The sequence below is a fragment of the Ochotona curzoniae genome, unplaced genomic scaffold, assembly GCF_017591425.1.
Source record: "Ochotona curzoniae isolate NIBS_2020 unplaced genomic scaffold, NIBS_Ocur_1.0 contig_3037, whole genome shotgun sequence".
Taxonomy (NCBI): domain Eukaryota; kingdom Metazoa; phylum Chordata; class Mammalia; order Lagomorpha; family Ochotonidae; genus Ochotona; species Ochotona curzoniae.
The window spans coordinates 5,514,207-5,530,040 of NW_024465699.1; positions in this window are offsets into that span (position 1 = coordinate 5,514,207).

Sequence of the window (15,834 nt, forward strand, 5' to 3'; positions counted from 1 at the left end):
AGTCAGCCTGGCAGGGGGAACCTCAGTCTAGCAAACTCCATGGGTCAAGGCCACTGCAGGACAGTCCCAAGGGAGGCATAAAGCTGAGTCTGGGCATCAGAGAAAGTTCTGGAACTTAAACAGAGAAGGCAGACCCAGGGCTTACTTAAGAGGATTGGTATGTACCTTCTACAGGAGCCTCTTCTTCCAGATATATAGCAGCCACAGCTTCCGTGGGGCATCACCTGACCGGGCACCTACTCAGCTCAAAGCCCGTCTAATGTCACGCAGTCAAGGGCACTGAAGAATGAGTGCAGGAAACTCCCATGGAAGGTGGGAGTTTGTGGTCTTCCTGGCCTCGCTCCCGTCTCCTCCCCACGGGGAGAATCACTGAGCAGGGGGTGGGCGGGGAACTTAGTGTAGGAGGTGACCCAGCCCTGCCCACTCTTCAACACGGTCACCCCTTCTGGGCTGTACTCGCTGCCCTGCTTTGTAGGGGGAGGGGAGGCTTAACGTCTTCCAGGTCTACCTGAAACCAGAGTCCATCACAATCACTCAGCTGATTCCATCACTACCCAGCTATATTGTACTACTTCCGCAGATGCTTGGCAACACCACAGGCAAACATTGGGCGGGCCCTGGGCTGGTGTGCGCTGATGGAGGCACCAGGCTCGGCTTATCTAGCTGGTTGGGTCGGACTGCTTAGTTCTGCCCCATGCAGCTTTTGTTTTCTTCAGATGAGCCTGCTGGCAAGCGCAGAGGCACAGGACACGCATACAACCGGGAGTTCTTTTAACTTCTTTAGATAAAAGACACAGTTACTCAGAGATCTTCCATCCACTAGTTCACTTTCCCCAAACCAAGAGCTTCATCCAAGTCTCTCTCATGGGTGCAGGGTTCAAGGACTTGAGCCACCCTCTTCTGCTTTCCTGGGTGCATTAGCAGGGAGCTGGATCAGAAATGGGGCAGCCAGGACTCCAAGAACCCAGTCCTCTCTTTACTGGGTTTGCTGGGGCTTCTTGGCTCTGCTAGCCAGGCTTCTCTTGCCCGGAGACCAGAAAATGGCTCAGCTGTCTCATGGTTGATGGCAGAAGCACAAAGCGTCTGCTGAGAACACAGGCAAGGCCTCTTTAGGCCTGGGCCAAGGACAGGAGTCAAGCCCCATAGCAGAGTCCCCACTCAATGAAACGCAGAAGTACAAGGAGGGGAGACAGGTCTCTGAACAGTGAACACCCCACATCCTGTAACCCAGGGTGAGGCTCCTGGACCTCTGCCTCAGTTCTGGGGAAAGCAGTAGGGAAGTTGGACTAGTTTCGTGTATCAGAGATATCTCCCAGCGCATTGTGTATGTGCATCTGTGCAGCCCTGTACCCAAAGACTACACGCTTGGGAAAGTTGACACCCCAACAGACAGCAGGAAGCAGGCAAGGAACACCAGGGCTTCCTCCTCTTCACTCATGAAGAAGTGGTTGCCACTGTACTCAACAACACGCTTAGGAACTGCGAATTGCCAAGAGCTGGTTAAGCCCAATGACCTTTGCTCGTCCACAGAAATCGCTTTCCAGGGTATCCTGTAGGTATACAGTGCCAAGGGCATGACCATCCAGGCTACTTGGTTTAGTGGCTTCCTGGCTAGAGAGTCATAAAAACTTTTGTGCATTTGGAATTGGCTCTGTAAGGTAAAGTACACAGTTAAGGGAATGGTATTGTGGAACAGTGGGTTAAGCTGCAGCCCGAAGCATGTGTCTCATACGGTCACTGGTTCAAGTCCCAGCTACTTCATTTGTGATCCAGCCCCCCCACTAATGCACCTGGAAAATCAGAAGAGAATGGCTTAAATCCTTGGGCCTCTGCACACACATGTGAGACCTGGAAGAAGCTCCTGCCTCCTGGCTCTGACTTAGCTAAGCCCCATCCAGGAAGTGAGCAAGCCAATGAAAAATTTCTAACACTGACTTTTAAGTAAATGAGTGTATCATGGTTTAAAAACAAAAAATAACACAGGTAAAAGTGGAGTTCCTCTGGCTGAAACTGGGAATAGGAGGCCTGGGACTCATAACACATTTCCTCTCCCAGCCATGGATCCCTAGAACAGCGTTTAAAAATCCTATAGCAACTTCACCCCCAAATGAGCCCAGAAGAGCTGTGAGAACATTCCTACTGGAACTTGAATGCCACTGTCTTAGAATCTTAGAAGTCAAGCTCTGGTCTCAAACCCAGGGTGGAAGGCGGTAGCAGGATCCAGAAGCATTCAGTGGTGTTTGCAAGGGAGTGTCTTGCCCGTGGGAAGATCTTGCTTCACTGGCAGGATGTGCACGGGGTTTTTGCAAGAGCCCTGGAGCATGTAAGGCAAGGACTTTAGCTGCTAGGCTACTGCGCCAGGCCTGATGCCATACCTTTCAAATGCACAAATTGTTTAATTTTAGTAGTGATGGCAGTAAAAAGGCCAGGAGCCAGCAGGAGAAAGAGGTGGCAATAGGGGTGAGAAGGAATGGTGAGGGGGCATGGACGGCCAGAGCTGGAGGGCTTTGCACTTCAGAGGAGTGGCAGCCTAGGCGTCCTCCTGGGCCCTGATGTTTCTCTCCCATCCCACATGCTATCTTTCAGGAAATCCTGAATTGAGGGAGTAACTAGGATGTGCTTGCGTTTCACAATCAGCCTCCAGGGTATACTGCAGGGGCCAGTTCCCAAGGAATGTGCCAGCTGTCAGCATGATGAATCCTCCAGGCAGGCATCACGTGAGAGGCTCTGGCTGTCCCCAGCAGGATGGCTGGTTGACCAGCTCTCTGCTCCTGTGCTGTATCCCTGTCGGTCCACGCGGCTGACCCCAGACTCCTACAAACTCATCTGCGTTCTTGTTGGATCAATCCCTTCCAGTCATCTCCTTCCGCCGCTTAGCATCTGTCCTGTGCTACTGGCCCAGCCAACCCAAGAGCCATGGCCCACAGCTCTCACTCAGATCCCATGTCAGTCATCCTCTTAGCGTTCATGTTGTCCCCAGGTGCACTGACTCCAGGCCTCTGCACTGGCCCTTCCTACTCTCGCTCCCCCCAGAGAGCCTCAAGACTCACATCTCACCTCCTTTTGGTCTTTGCTACTCTGATTACCCTTCCTAAAATGACCATCACCCTTCCTTGTCTACTTGTCCAGGCTGAGCCTTATCTTTGGATGTATAGGTGGACAGGTGACCTTCACACCTGCGAATGAGCTGAGCGATGGGAGCTGGTGCTGCGTTGTTGTGTGATGGAACAGAAGCTGGGAGTGGGAGGAGTGAGAAACAAATGCAGACAGCTTTTCCCAGAAGACTGCCAGCCGAGTGGAGCACGCAAGAGCGAACAGCAGGGAGAATTTCTGTTGCTGGGGATTTTTTTCTCCCCTAACAAGAATGATGTTTGCACGTTCAAGAGTTGCTGGCAGTATGAGAAAGATATGCCAAATAGATCAGTATGGGTGTTGGGAGCGAGTGTGTGGTGGGAAAGGGGACACCAGGGAGAGCTGGCCTTGGATGGCAGGATGACAGCAGCACTGTTGGAACAAGAAGACAAATGGAAGGGCTCATCAACTTGGTACTGCAATGAGACAGCTTCTTCTTCTTCTTCTTCTTCTTCTTCTCTCTCTCTCTCTTGGATTTATCTATTCACACTGGAAAGGCAGATTTACAGAGAGAAGGAGATTGCTGGATCAATCCAACAATCAGAGAGAGAGTTTTCATCCACTGGTTTTCTCCCCAAATGGCCACAATGGTCAGAGCTGAGCTGATCCAAAGCCAGGAACCAGGAGATTCTTCTGGGTTTCCCAAGTGGGTACAGGGTCCCAAGGCTTTGGACCACCCTCCACTGCTTTCCCAGGCCATAATGAGGGAGATGTAAGGGAAGTGGAGCAGCTGGGCACAAATCAGTGCCCACATGTGATGCCTGCACTTGGAGGTGGAGGATCAGCCAGTAGAATCAGCACGGCGGCCCTTGCGCTTTGTGATGTGGGAGTCAAGGAGGTCTCCTTGGTGAGAAGAGATGGAAAGCCCAGGAAAGATGATGAAGACTCGGGACAGGTGGCCTTTGGGGGTCGTCCAGAGAGCATGTTGAGTCCCTAACAGCTGTGGGGGCCCAGCTGTGGCCATCCATGTTGGCTCTGGTCTTGGCATTGGCTGAAGTCTGCCAAGCAGGCTGCTGGATAGGGGGCTAGTGGCAGCAGCTGGGGGGCTCAGGGTAGCAGTCCCCAGCAACTCTGTGGGCTTCTGGGGTTTCTTCCTGTGCCAGGCTGGGATTTGGGGAACTTTGTCTATTTCAGGGAGCTGCCTCTGTCCCTGAGCATGATGGTTGCGGGCAGCAGGGGAGAAGTGGGGAATCTGAAAGTCCCTTGTTTTTACAAGGTGATGGGGGTGGGGAAGTCACCAGGCCAGCCACCGGCATTCCCACAGCACGACCAGCTGCAGTCATTCCCCAGGGGGCCTTTTACGGCCTCCACACCGCAGGAGTGACACCAGCTCTGCTTTACTAGCTGGCAGCAGCTCCGACCAGCAGACCCGCTGTCAATAAGGGCTGTGTTTTATATTACGAGGAGAGACGATTTATGGGCTGACCCAGCACTCTGCAGGCAGCCATTTGGCCAGGGAGGAAAATGACCTAACACTTCAGAAATTTGGATGGCAGCACATGGTGCATGTATGTGTGTGTGTGTGTGTGTGTGTGTGTGTGGCATGCACACGTGGGACTATTTCTGTGTCCACTTAGTTTGCTCTGCCTGACTCACCAGCTGTTGGAAAACAGGCATAGCTCTGTGAAGTGCATTGCCCATAAAAATGAAATGACCCATTTGCTTCTGGATTTGGTCTTGGCATTGCCTGCTGACAGCAACGTTTCTGGAGAGAAGAGGTAAATGACAGGGTGGTCGGTGTCTGTCCAGTCCACCTGGACTCTCCTTTCTACCCAAGCAGACGTAACTTTCAAAGGCCATGGCAGAGAAGTGGGGTGCTTGCTGACACCAGGGCTGAAGGTCTGCTTCCCATCACACTCAGAGCCCCTGGGGAGCAGGCTGGGGATCATCTGCCTTTGTCCCGGTTAGAGCCGTCTTTCCTGGGGATTGGAGTGTTTTGCTGAGCCTCTTGATAGCAGGGGCTGTGTCCTTGACCTGACACTGGAACTGTGTACTGAACTGGGATGGACTGAATGAGGAATAAACTTGAATTGGCAGTGAATTTGTGAATAGCAGAGACAGTACTGGGCTACTGGGCTACTGGAGACCCTGGGTGCAGCTGGAGCTGAGCTATCCTGGCTTTTCCTTCTCTGTAGAAGTGAGATCCACCTCTTCCCAAAGATTTGTGTCACGCATAAAAGTTCCGAGTGACTGCATGGAAACTGACTTCTCCAGGCACGCACCTGCCAAGGGCCTGGAGCTGGCCTGTTATTGCATGCAACCCTCACCACGAGCTTAAAGGCAGCTATTATAAGCTCCCTCTACAGCTGAGAAAACTGACACTTGGAAAGAATAAATATTTGCCCACTGTCAGAGCGGGTAGAAACCAGATCTGCCTTACACCAGGGCATAGGCCTCAGCACCACGCTCAGCGGGGTAAGTTCTATGTTCTCATACCTCAGCCAGGAAGAGCATTGTGGGTAAATCTACTACGTTGCTGGTTCAAGTCCCGGCTGCTCCACTTCCAGTCCTGCTCCCAGCTAATATGGCCCAAGTCCTTGGGGTCCTGCAGCTGTGAGGGAGACCCAGAAGAAGGTACTGGCCTCAGCTTGACCCAGCCCCAGTCGCTGCAGCCATCTGGGGAATGAACCAGCAGATGGAAGATCTCTCTCTCTCTGTCTCTATCTGTCTATGTAAACTCTGACTTTAAAATAAATATTTAAAAAAGCAAGAAACAAATAGCCTGGAGGCTTCCTGTGGGAGCAATTATTTTTCAGCCAGAGAAACTGCAGTTCCAGGAGGTCCTCCTGGCTCACCTGGACACGCGGTGATTGGCAGAGAGCGGAGCTGAGAGAGTGAGCTAAGCACGGAGACCCCGATTCCCTTCCCCTGTACAACAAGATCATTTTCGTAATGATCACAAAGCAGAAAAATACAAACACACCATGGTGAATTACACACACACACCTACACACATACTGTGTTGAATTGTGGTTATATAGCACCACCCCTATTATTATATTATTTATATATAATTTCATATATCATACAGTGTTTCCATCATACATTAATTATGTGATTATGTAGCATTTACCAACAAAGTACATACATGTAGATACAAATAATCATTCAGGTAAAAAAAATCAAGAAATAATCATTATATCTTTCACTTTGTTTAAAGATTTATTTATTAGGCTCAGTGCGATGGCTCACTTGGCTAATCCTCCACTTCAAGTGCAGAGATCCCATATGGGCACCAGTTTGTGTCCCAGCTGCTCCACTTCCCATTCAGCACCACCCTGCTATGGCTTGGGAATGCAGTGGAAGGAGGCCCAAAGCCTTGGGACCCTGCACCTGCATGGGAAACCCAGAAGAAGCTCCTGGCTCCTGGCTCCTGGCTTCAGATCAGCTTGGTCCATCCATTGCAGCCATTTGGGGAGTGAACCAGGAGATAGAAGATCTTTCTGTATATCTGTATATCTGTCTTTTCAATAAAAACAAATATAAAAAGATCTATTTATTTGAAAGGCAGAGCCACAGAAAGAGGGAGAGTCTGGGACAGAACTGCTCTCTGGTTCACTTCCTAAGTACTACAGCAGCTGGGCAGCTGGGCCAAGCTGAGACCAGAAACCAAGACCTCCACCAGGTCTGCCGTGTGGGTGCGGTGGGGCCAGGTACTTGGGCCGTCATTAGCTGCTTCCCAGGCGCACTAGCAGGCAACTGGACCAGAAACAGAGCAAACAGACAATGACAAAAATGTGAGTTGTCAGTGCCCCAGGTGGCAACTTACCCAACTCTTGCTCAGTGCCACCCACCCAACTCACCCCGTTCTCACCACAAATGAGGACACAGAAAAGTGGCTTGATGACGTTCTAGGACCTGCCACGATCCAGAGCCTGGCCGTCTTGCAGTCCCCTACTGGGGGAGAAGGCTGTGGAAGGCAGCAGTGGGAGGTTTCCCCAGGGGTTCCCAAGCTGCCTTGTGACAGACTGAGCCATTTGAAGCTGTGGCAAGGAAACCTCCTATGCATAAAAATCACAGCTGTTTGGCAAAATATCTAAAGTGGAGTTTCATTTCTGCTGGGTATTGATTTGCAAATCTGAAAATTCAATAAAACAGATTACGCCACCCAAGAAATGAAGGCACAGATTCCTGTGGCTGTGGACATGAAGACGTGGTGGGTGGGCAGGATAGAAGACACCAGGGCCAGAGGGAATGGGAGGTGACCGCATGTCCCCCCAGGGGACCACCTGCCCTGCTTGTCAGTGGGGAGCCTGACCAGTGGCTGCCTGGCCTGGCTGCTGGAGATGCCAGAATGGGTAGAAAAGGAGGGAGGTGCTGTTGCTATAGAGCCCCTCTATAGTGAAGGATTCCTGAAAAGCTGTGAGAGCAAGTCACCAGCAGTTACTGAAGCCAGCCGGAAGGTGTGTAGATGCCTAACTTTTCAGAACAAGCAGATGTGGCAGGGCTAAACACCGAAGACCGCCGTCTTTGGGAGACTTCCAGGCTGGAGTGTTGAGTCCAGTACTCCCCTGCCCCTGCCAGGAGCCCATCCCAGGACGGCTGCATTCTGCTTCTGGATACGGCTTTGCACTCACCTGCAGCCTAAGCCTGGCAGCCCCTGGACTGGCTCTTCCCAGGAGAGAAAGGGACCTACCACCTGCACTCAGAGGAAGATGCCACAGGGCAGAGGAACCCAGGGCCCCATTGAGATGTCAAGCCCACCTCTGCAGGTTCCAGGGGAGTCACAGGGTGAGACCCCAAACACAAAAAGCAAACGTTGCTGCCCGAGGGGCCCTCTGGGAGACAATCAGCAGAAGGCTGGAGCAGAAGGGACAGGGTGGATGCAGCCCAGACAGACTGGGCCATGGTGGTTAGACTGGGGTTGCTGATGGCTCCAAAGGGTAAGCTGATGCCTTGTGCCCTCACACACAGCTGCTTTCCCTTTCAGAAGCTGAAGACATGTAACATACATGCTTTCCTGTGTTTGAATCGACTCTCACAGTTTAGCACTAAACATGCGGCTCACCAAGGTACTATCAACTGCAGTGCGAAATAGGTGATATTGACACCCCCCAATCCCTCCCTCAGAGCCCAGGTGTCAGCCTATTGGCCAAGCCCATGCACAAAGTCAAGTCAGACTCATCTGAAACCAGATGCTGGCAGCAAGGCCAGGGTGAGTGGCATCAGAAGGAGCTGAGGACGAAGTCCCCCGAGCATGTCTGGGAACAGGTGAAACTCCTGAGTCTGCATGTTATGCATGGCTGGGTTTTAAGGCAGCTGCCACGTGGGAGACCTGGAGTGAGTTCCCAGCTCTCATGCCAGGCACCTTGGAGGCTGCAGTCCAGACAGGGATGCTACCAGCTGAGCAGCCAGGGATGACAACAGTGAGGCAAGGTACACACCCAGGGGACATAGGAGCCACCTTGAGGAAACTCCTAGAGGTGAACTCTGGGACAACTTGAGCATCAAAAGCAATACAGACTGTTAGAAGGAATGGGAAGCCCTGATCTAGACCAGTGGCTCTCACCTGGGGACCATAGGTTTGGGGATGGGGTGGAGAGGGTAGGGAATGTCCAGTGCCCACAGCATTTGGCATTGCCAGCAGGAAGAGAGATGCATACTGGCACCCGCAGGAGAGACCAAGGGTGCTGTGGACAGGCCATGGTGCTCAGGACAGGCCCCCGGAGCTCAGAATGTCAGGAGTGCCCAAGATGAAAACTCCTGGCTTACGGTAATTGATAGTATATACACAAATAAATAGGTAAGTGTGTGTACTGGGGAGGCAGGGAGAGCGTGGCAGGTAAATATGCTCACATCCCATAGTTCTGTTTCTGTCGGGGTTTCCAGCACGCAGGTGCAGGAGCCATATTTTAATGACAAGAAAGAACTGTGTGTGGCCTCCAGTGGCTACCACAGGTTGCTCATTCATTGCAAGTGGGGGAGAAAGTCCTATAAAGTGAAGTGAGGTCATTGTAAGTGGCAGGTAGACCAGGTGTACCCCAGAGAAGTTGCCCTGAGGACGCAGTGTTGTTGGTGTCACCCCTCAACCTGCAGTCAGAGCAGCATAAACCAAAATGAAGAGCACTCTCTAACCTGCTAAGTACCAGTGTAGCAAAAGGAAGGTCAAAGCTGAGGACAAAAGCACGTAGCAACTAAATGGCAACTGCAACCCCAGACAGGATCATGGGCTGAGAGAATGTCTCTGTGGTCCAGCGTGATGGATCGATTGCACCTGCAGGCAGAGAAAGATGGGTGTGTGCCAATGAATGTGGAATATCTTGCTGTCCTTGTCATTATTTTTGCTCTTCATGTCAAAATGTCAGCTTTAACGTCAGCGTTGTTCTAGCTTCATAAAATAAGCTAGCAAGTATTTCTTGTTCCGCTATTTTGTGAAAGAGTTTGTGTCATATTAGTATATTTGCTCTGTCATAATTCATACAGTCTGCCCATGACAGCATCTTGACCTAGAATTTTTTCTTATGTACCGTGATTTTGATTTTTAAAGATTTATTTATCTGGGGCTGATGTAGTGAGCTGGTAATTAATTCGTTAGTGAAGTCACTGTCTGTGATGCCCACTTCCCATTCAGGAGCCAGTTCATGTCCTGGCTGCTCCACTTCCCATCCAGTTTCCTGCTATGTACCTGGGACAGCAGCGAAAATGGTCCAAGTGCTTGGGCCTCTGTCTCCCAGGCAGAAGATGTGGAAGATCTTGGCTCCAGTCTGGCCAAACCCCAGGCTTCGGAGCCTTCTGGAGAATGACCCAGAGGATGGAAGAATCTCAATCTCTCTCTCTCTCTCTCTCTCTCTCTCTCTCTCTCTTTCTCTCTTTCCCTCTGCAAATCTGGATTTTATAGATTTATTTTTAAGCTTTTTTAAAGATTATTTTATTTTTATTGGAAAGGCAGATACACAGAGAGGAGATTCAGAGAGGAAGATCTTCTGTCTGCTGATTTATTTCCTAAGCAGCTGCAAAGGCCAGAGCTGAGCTGATCCAAAGCAGGAGCCGGGAGCCTCTTCTGGGTATTTCATGCAGGCACAGGGTCCCAAGGCTTTTGTCCGTCCTCGACTGCTTTCCCAGGCCACAAGCAGGGAGCTGGATGGGAAGTGGAGCAGCTAGGATTAGAACTGGCACCCATATGGGATCCCTGCATATGCCAGGTGAGGACTTTAGCCACTAGGTTTTTGCATCGGGCCCTAAAATAAAAATATATTTATTTATTTGAAAGGCAGAGCAACAGAGAGATGGGGTGGGGAGAGAGAGAGAACTTCCATGCACTGGCTCACTACCCACATGCCTGTAACAGCCAGGGCAGAGCCAGGCCAAAGCCAGGAGCCAAGAATTTCATCTTGGTCACATGGGTGTCAGAGGCTCAAGAACTTGTCTAGCAACTGCTGAAGTTGCCTTTTAATTCAAGCAGCAAGGAGAGAGTTGTAGGTAGGGTGGGAGGAAGAGAGAGAGAGAGAGGGAACACCTGTATTTCCTAGTTCACTCCCCCAGTGCCTGTGATGGCCAGGGCTGGATCAGGCTGGAGGTGGGAGCCAGGAAGTCTCCAAGCCGCCCACGCTGGGAGAAGGACCCGGTTACTGCAGCCATTGTTACGGCCCCCAGGGTTCTGCCTGGAAGCAGGAGCCGGAAGCGGGAATCAAACCAGGCACGCTGGTGAGGGACAAGTTGTCTGGAGTTCTAACCACCCCTGATTTCCTGCACTTTAATAGCTTCAGTTTTGGTAAGACACAGACCTTTTTTTTTTTTTTTTTTTTTTTGAGAAATAAGGTGTCACTTTTTTACATTAAAATACTGCAAGTATTTATGGAACATGCAATGCTATTTCCCTTTTCATTTCTTTTTTAAAATTATCTTTACATTATTCTCCATGATACAGGGTTTTTTTTTTGAAGATTTATTTATTTTTATTGGAAAGGCAGATTTACAGAGAGAAGGAGAGACAGGAAGACCTTCCATCTGCTGATTCATTTCCCAAATGACAGCAACTCCTGGAGCTGAGCCGATCTAAAGCCAGGAGCCAGGAGCCTCCTCCAGGCCTCCCATGTGGGTACAGGGTCTCAAGGCTTTGGGCCATTTTCTGCTGTCTCCCCAGGCCACAGGCAGGAAGCTGGAAAGGAGGCGGAATAGCCAGGACATGAACCAGTATCTGTATGGGATGCCAGCCTTGTAGGCGGAGGATTAGCCCACTGAGTCACAGCACAGGCTTATTCTTTTCGTTACTAAAGTGCTAATTTTGGTTTGCCCTCTTTTTTCTTGAGTCTTTTTGCTAGTGGCTTATTGATCTTATTTCTGTTGTGGAAGAGTGACTGTCTAACTTCTCAAGGCAGAAACTTAGGTCGCGGCTTTTTTTTTTCTTTTAATTTATTTGAAAGACAAAGTTACAGAGAGAGTGAGAGAGCTCTTCCATCCGTTGATTCATTCCCCAAATTGCCAGTCAGGAGCAAGAAGCTTTTTCTGGGTCTCACACGTGGATGCAGGAGCTCAAGTACTTTGGCCATCTTTCTGATGCCTTCCCAGGACATAAGCAGGGAGCTGGACCAGAAGCGGAAACCGGGACTAGAACCAGTGCACATAAAGGATGCTGGCGCTGAATACTGAGGCTTCCCTTGCTAACCTCAGCTTTTTAACCTTTCAGATGCAAGGTAAGGACTTTAGCCACTAGGCTATCACACCTGACCCATGCCTTTTCATTTTTTTTTTTTTTTAATATTTGTTTGAAAAGCAGAAAGACAAAGAGAGAAACCTTGTGTTTATTGGTTTACTCCCCAGGTGATCTCAACAGCCAGGACTGGACCAGGCTGAAGCTGGGAGCCTGAAGCTCCACCTGAGTCTATCATGCAAGTGGCTAGGATCCAAATGCTTAAGCCATCATCCGCTGCCTTCCTAGGTACACCATTATAAAGCTGTACCGGAACCAGTGATCCCATATGGGATGCTGACATTGCAAACAATGGCTTTTAAAAACTTCTCCACATTGCTTCTCGTGTAAAAAAAAAAAAGTTTTCCAAAAGAATGTCTTTTTTGAAAAAAATATATATATTTTTTTGCTTTGGGATGATTCTTGTAATACACACACACACACACACACACACACAGTGTGCAGCTGGGAAATCTTTTCTTTCCTGCCTGGCCATGATGTGTTTAGAAGCCAGTGTTGGTCCCTTAAACCCTGTGCCAGGTGCCAGCTGTGAACAGTTAAAATCCCTGCCCTCGGGCATCTGTTCAAAGGGTCAGCCGACAACAGCACGCAGTAAGCGGGATGCGTGAGCAGGTGGGAGCACGGTGGGCAGCGGTCAGGAGCTCCGGCAGAAGTCCCTGCCTTCTCCAGGAAGGAGAATGCTCCGGTTGCTGTTGGCAGGACTGGCTGCAGCTCTGCCCTGAGCAGGCACTGCCTGGGGACACTCGCCTGGTTCATCTTTCAGTGTCTACTGTTGCCCACTCCTTGCCTCTGATAAGGGCTTGAATTCTTCCATCACACCGGAGTCTCCCTTTTCCTGTGTAAACCCCTTACACCCCACAAGGCCCTCAGTCCCCTGAGATGCTTGTCCTGATTCTTTGCCACGGACCCAATCTCCAATCCCTGGGACTGACTTGTTCCCCGGAGGCCTCAAAATGAATCGCCTTTCTCTTGCTCTTTCATGGTTTCCCCAAAGGTCCCAGAAGACAAGTTCGATCTTCTCCACTTGACCTTGAATGAAAGTTTTTCAAGTGCTGGCTTGGCACTGGGCGCTGGGCAGGTGGGAGTGCCAGCCGCCTTGCTCCCCGCCTCTGCCTTTGTGTCCAGCTCTTGGCTTACGGAAGAAGCGATGTTGGAGGCACGCCACCACAGACAGCTCAGCTCGAACTTTCTCTTCCCAGCAGCTCCGCAGCTGGAGAGGTTGTTTCTGTGACCCTCCTATTTAGAAATTAAGCTCTGATTTCGAAATTAAGAATTGTAATTTCGCATTAACCCCAGATGTCAAGATGAAATTGAGACGCGCCGTGGGGGAGATTGGATTCCATATTGCCAAAGACCTATTTTATTTATAATAACCAACCACTCGCCCGGTGCCAATATTGATGGATCGTACGCTTAAAATCTTGATAGCTCATTCATTTCTCTAATTACATTTATTTCAAATTAAATAAGTCTCGCACACCCTTGAAATACAAAGAGACAAAATTAATTGGTGGTTCAGATTTAGCCTGCCACTCAGCGGCCGGAACTGTCCTTTCAGGGAACCCTTGGAGAGCGGCCTCATACCATTTCAGAGAGGAAGATCCATGCAGCTTGTAGCATCACCTTGGGCTTGGAGGGGACAGGGTTGTGTCTTTGCAAAGGGGAGAGGCCTGGGTAGACTCACTCCACCACTGGCTGTTTGCCAACAGGGCCAGAAGATGGTGAAGGTGATCATGGGTGTAGCAACCCAGGATTCAGGGGAAAGGGTATGAGTGTCGTCGTGTGTCCCTGCTCAGCAGTTATGCAGCAAGCCTGTGGGCAGGAGCCAGCTGACAGCCTTTCTTGAGCAGGGCGACAGGCAGGTTCACCACTCCATCCGTGCCCCTGTCCACTCTCCTTTCCAGTCCTCTATCTCCTGGTGGTCAATGTAACCAACCAGTTGGGCACGGAGGCCCTGAACAGCCTGGCCATGGGGGTGACATGGAGAGATTTGAGCAGGGCCTCCTGTATACTCAGCAAATTCTGCCATGGGGGAGTCTACCCTGCAGGTGGAGGCCCAGAGCAAGAGAAAGGGAGGGGACCCAGTGCTGATCCTCTGTTCCTGCACACCAATAGCCTTGGTTTCTGGTCCACGATGGTCTGAGCTTACATTCATTCGGTAACATCCTCTCGCAGCAACAGAGAGAATGATGGCAGCCAGGACTGAGAGAAGAATATCCAGTGGTGGTGGCAGTCAAAGGCAGGGCCAGTGTCAAGTGACAGCAGAAGGTGGCAGAGTGGCAGGTGGCATCTAGACAATCTCAGGAGATGGCAGAGAGTTTGAATTCTCCCTGGCCCGGACTGGGGAGCTGAGGTCAGTGAGACCTGTTGGGGGCTCAGCCCTAGAAATGCAGCAGGTTCAGTTGTGGGGAGATAACCTGTGCCCCAGGTCATTGGTGGGGGTTCAGGCTGTGGCCCACAGATGGTGTCAAGTTAGCATTGGCTCTGTCATAAGCCGGGGCTGAACAGCTTGCAGCACATCTTGCTTCTGGACATGTGAAGCCTCGGGCCCACTAAAAACCGAAAACACGCCTCTAGACTCAAGCTATCTGCCCGACACCCTCTCCCGGGATCCTCCTCTTGAGTGGGGAAGGTGGGAACATTCCCAACAGATGGAGTTTGAATTGACCAATGGCTGAGATATCCTCAGATGTGGCAAGTTTGAATTGACCAATGGCTGAGATATCCTCAGATGTGGCACCGTTGACTTGCCCCAGGACATAGGCATCTTGTCTGACAAACACTGTGTGAGCTCAGCATCAAAAATCTAAGTGAGGAGCAGGTGCTGTGGCATTAGGGGCTAAACCTCTGCCTGTGACACCAGCATCTCACAAGTCCTGGCTGTCCATTTCCAATTTAGCTCCCTCCAATGGCCTGGGAAAGCAGCAGAGAATGGCTTAAGTGCTTGGATCCCTGGACCCACATGGGAGACCTGGAAAAAGGTCCTGGCTTTGGACCAGCCCAGCTCTGGCTATTGTGGCCTTTGGGAAATGAACCATCTAATGGAAGATCTCTTTATTTAATCCTTTCAACTAAAAAAAAGAAAGAAAGAAATATTTTTAAATAGGAAGAAAAAAAAAAAACTCCAATGAGTGGCACTCAGAATGGAAATCTGCTGCTGTCCATCTGAATCGCTAACTTGAGGCTGAGCTGAACCCCTGGAATCTGCATTGCATCAGCCCCCAGGGACACAAGCAGGGTTCTGAGATCACACTTGTTAAGCTCATGTGACTCAGCGCCTCCTGGGGATCACTGCAACCCTCTTTGTAAAGCCGGAAAGTCAGAACCCATGTAGTCTCTTGGGAAAATTGCGGTGTCTTCAGCCATGGGGTCATGGCCAGCTCTCTGTCATGGCCATCCTGGGTGGATGATCTGCACCAGGGCAGACGACCACCCATCATGGATTGCGAAGAACCAAAACTCATAGGTCAGCCATAGAGTGAACCAATTTCCTTATTGTAAAGCTTTACATAATTGAAAAACACAGAGTGAGTGAGCGAGCAAGCAAGAGATTTTCCATCCATTGGTTTACTTCCCATATGCCTGTCACAGTCAGGGCTAAGTCAGGTCCAAGTTGAGACTATCCAGGCCTGCTGAGGTCTTGGCCACACCTTCAGGTGGGCGGCACCAGCATTGCCCACCCATTTTCTAACTAATTAAGAGACCACTAATGGGGAACATCTTACCTGTAGATTCCCCCGCGCAACAAGGAGGGGTCAGGAGGGAATGCTTAAAATTCCAAGACCCTTCCTCAAACCTTTGGTGTCTCCCTCCTTTTTCGAGAGGCACCCCACCTCCTGGAGGTGCTTTCCCCTGCCCTCTCCCTTCCCTGCTCACCTGGTCCCCTTGCAAATAAACTTATCTATCTGCAACAGATTCCTGGCTTTTTATTTCTATACTAAGCTGAGGAACAAATCCACTGGGCATTTCTGGTAACACAAGTCACAAGCCAGGAACTCTGTCTTGGTCTCCTACATGGGTGACAGGAGCCCAAGCAACTGGACCATCTTCCA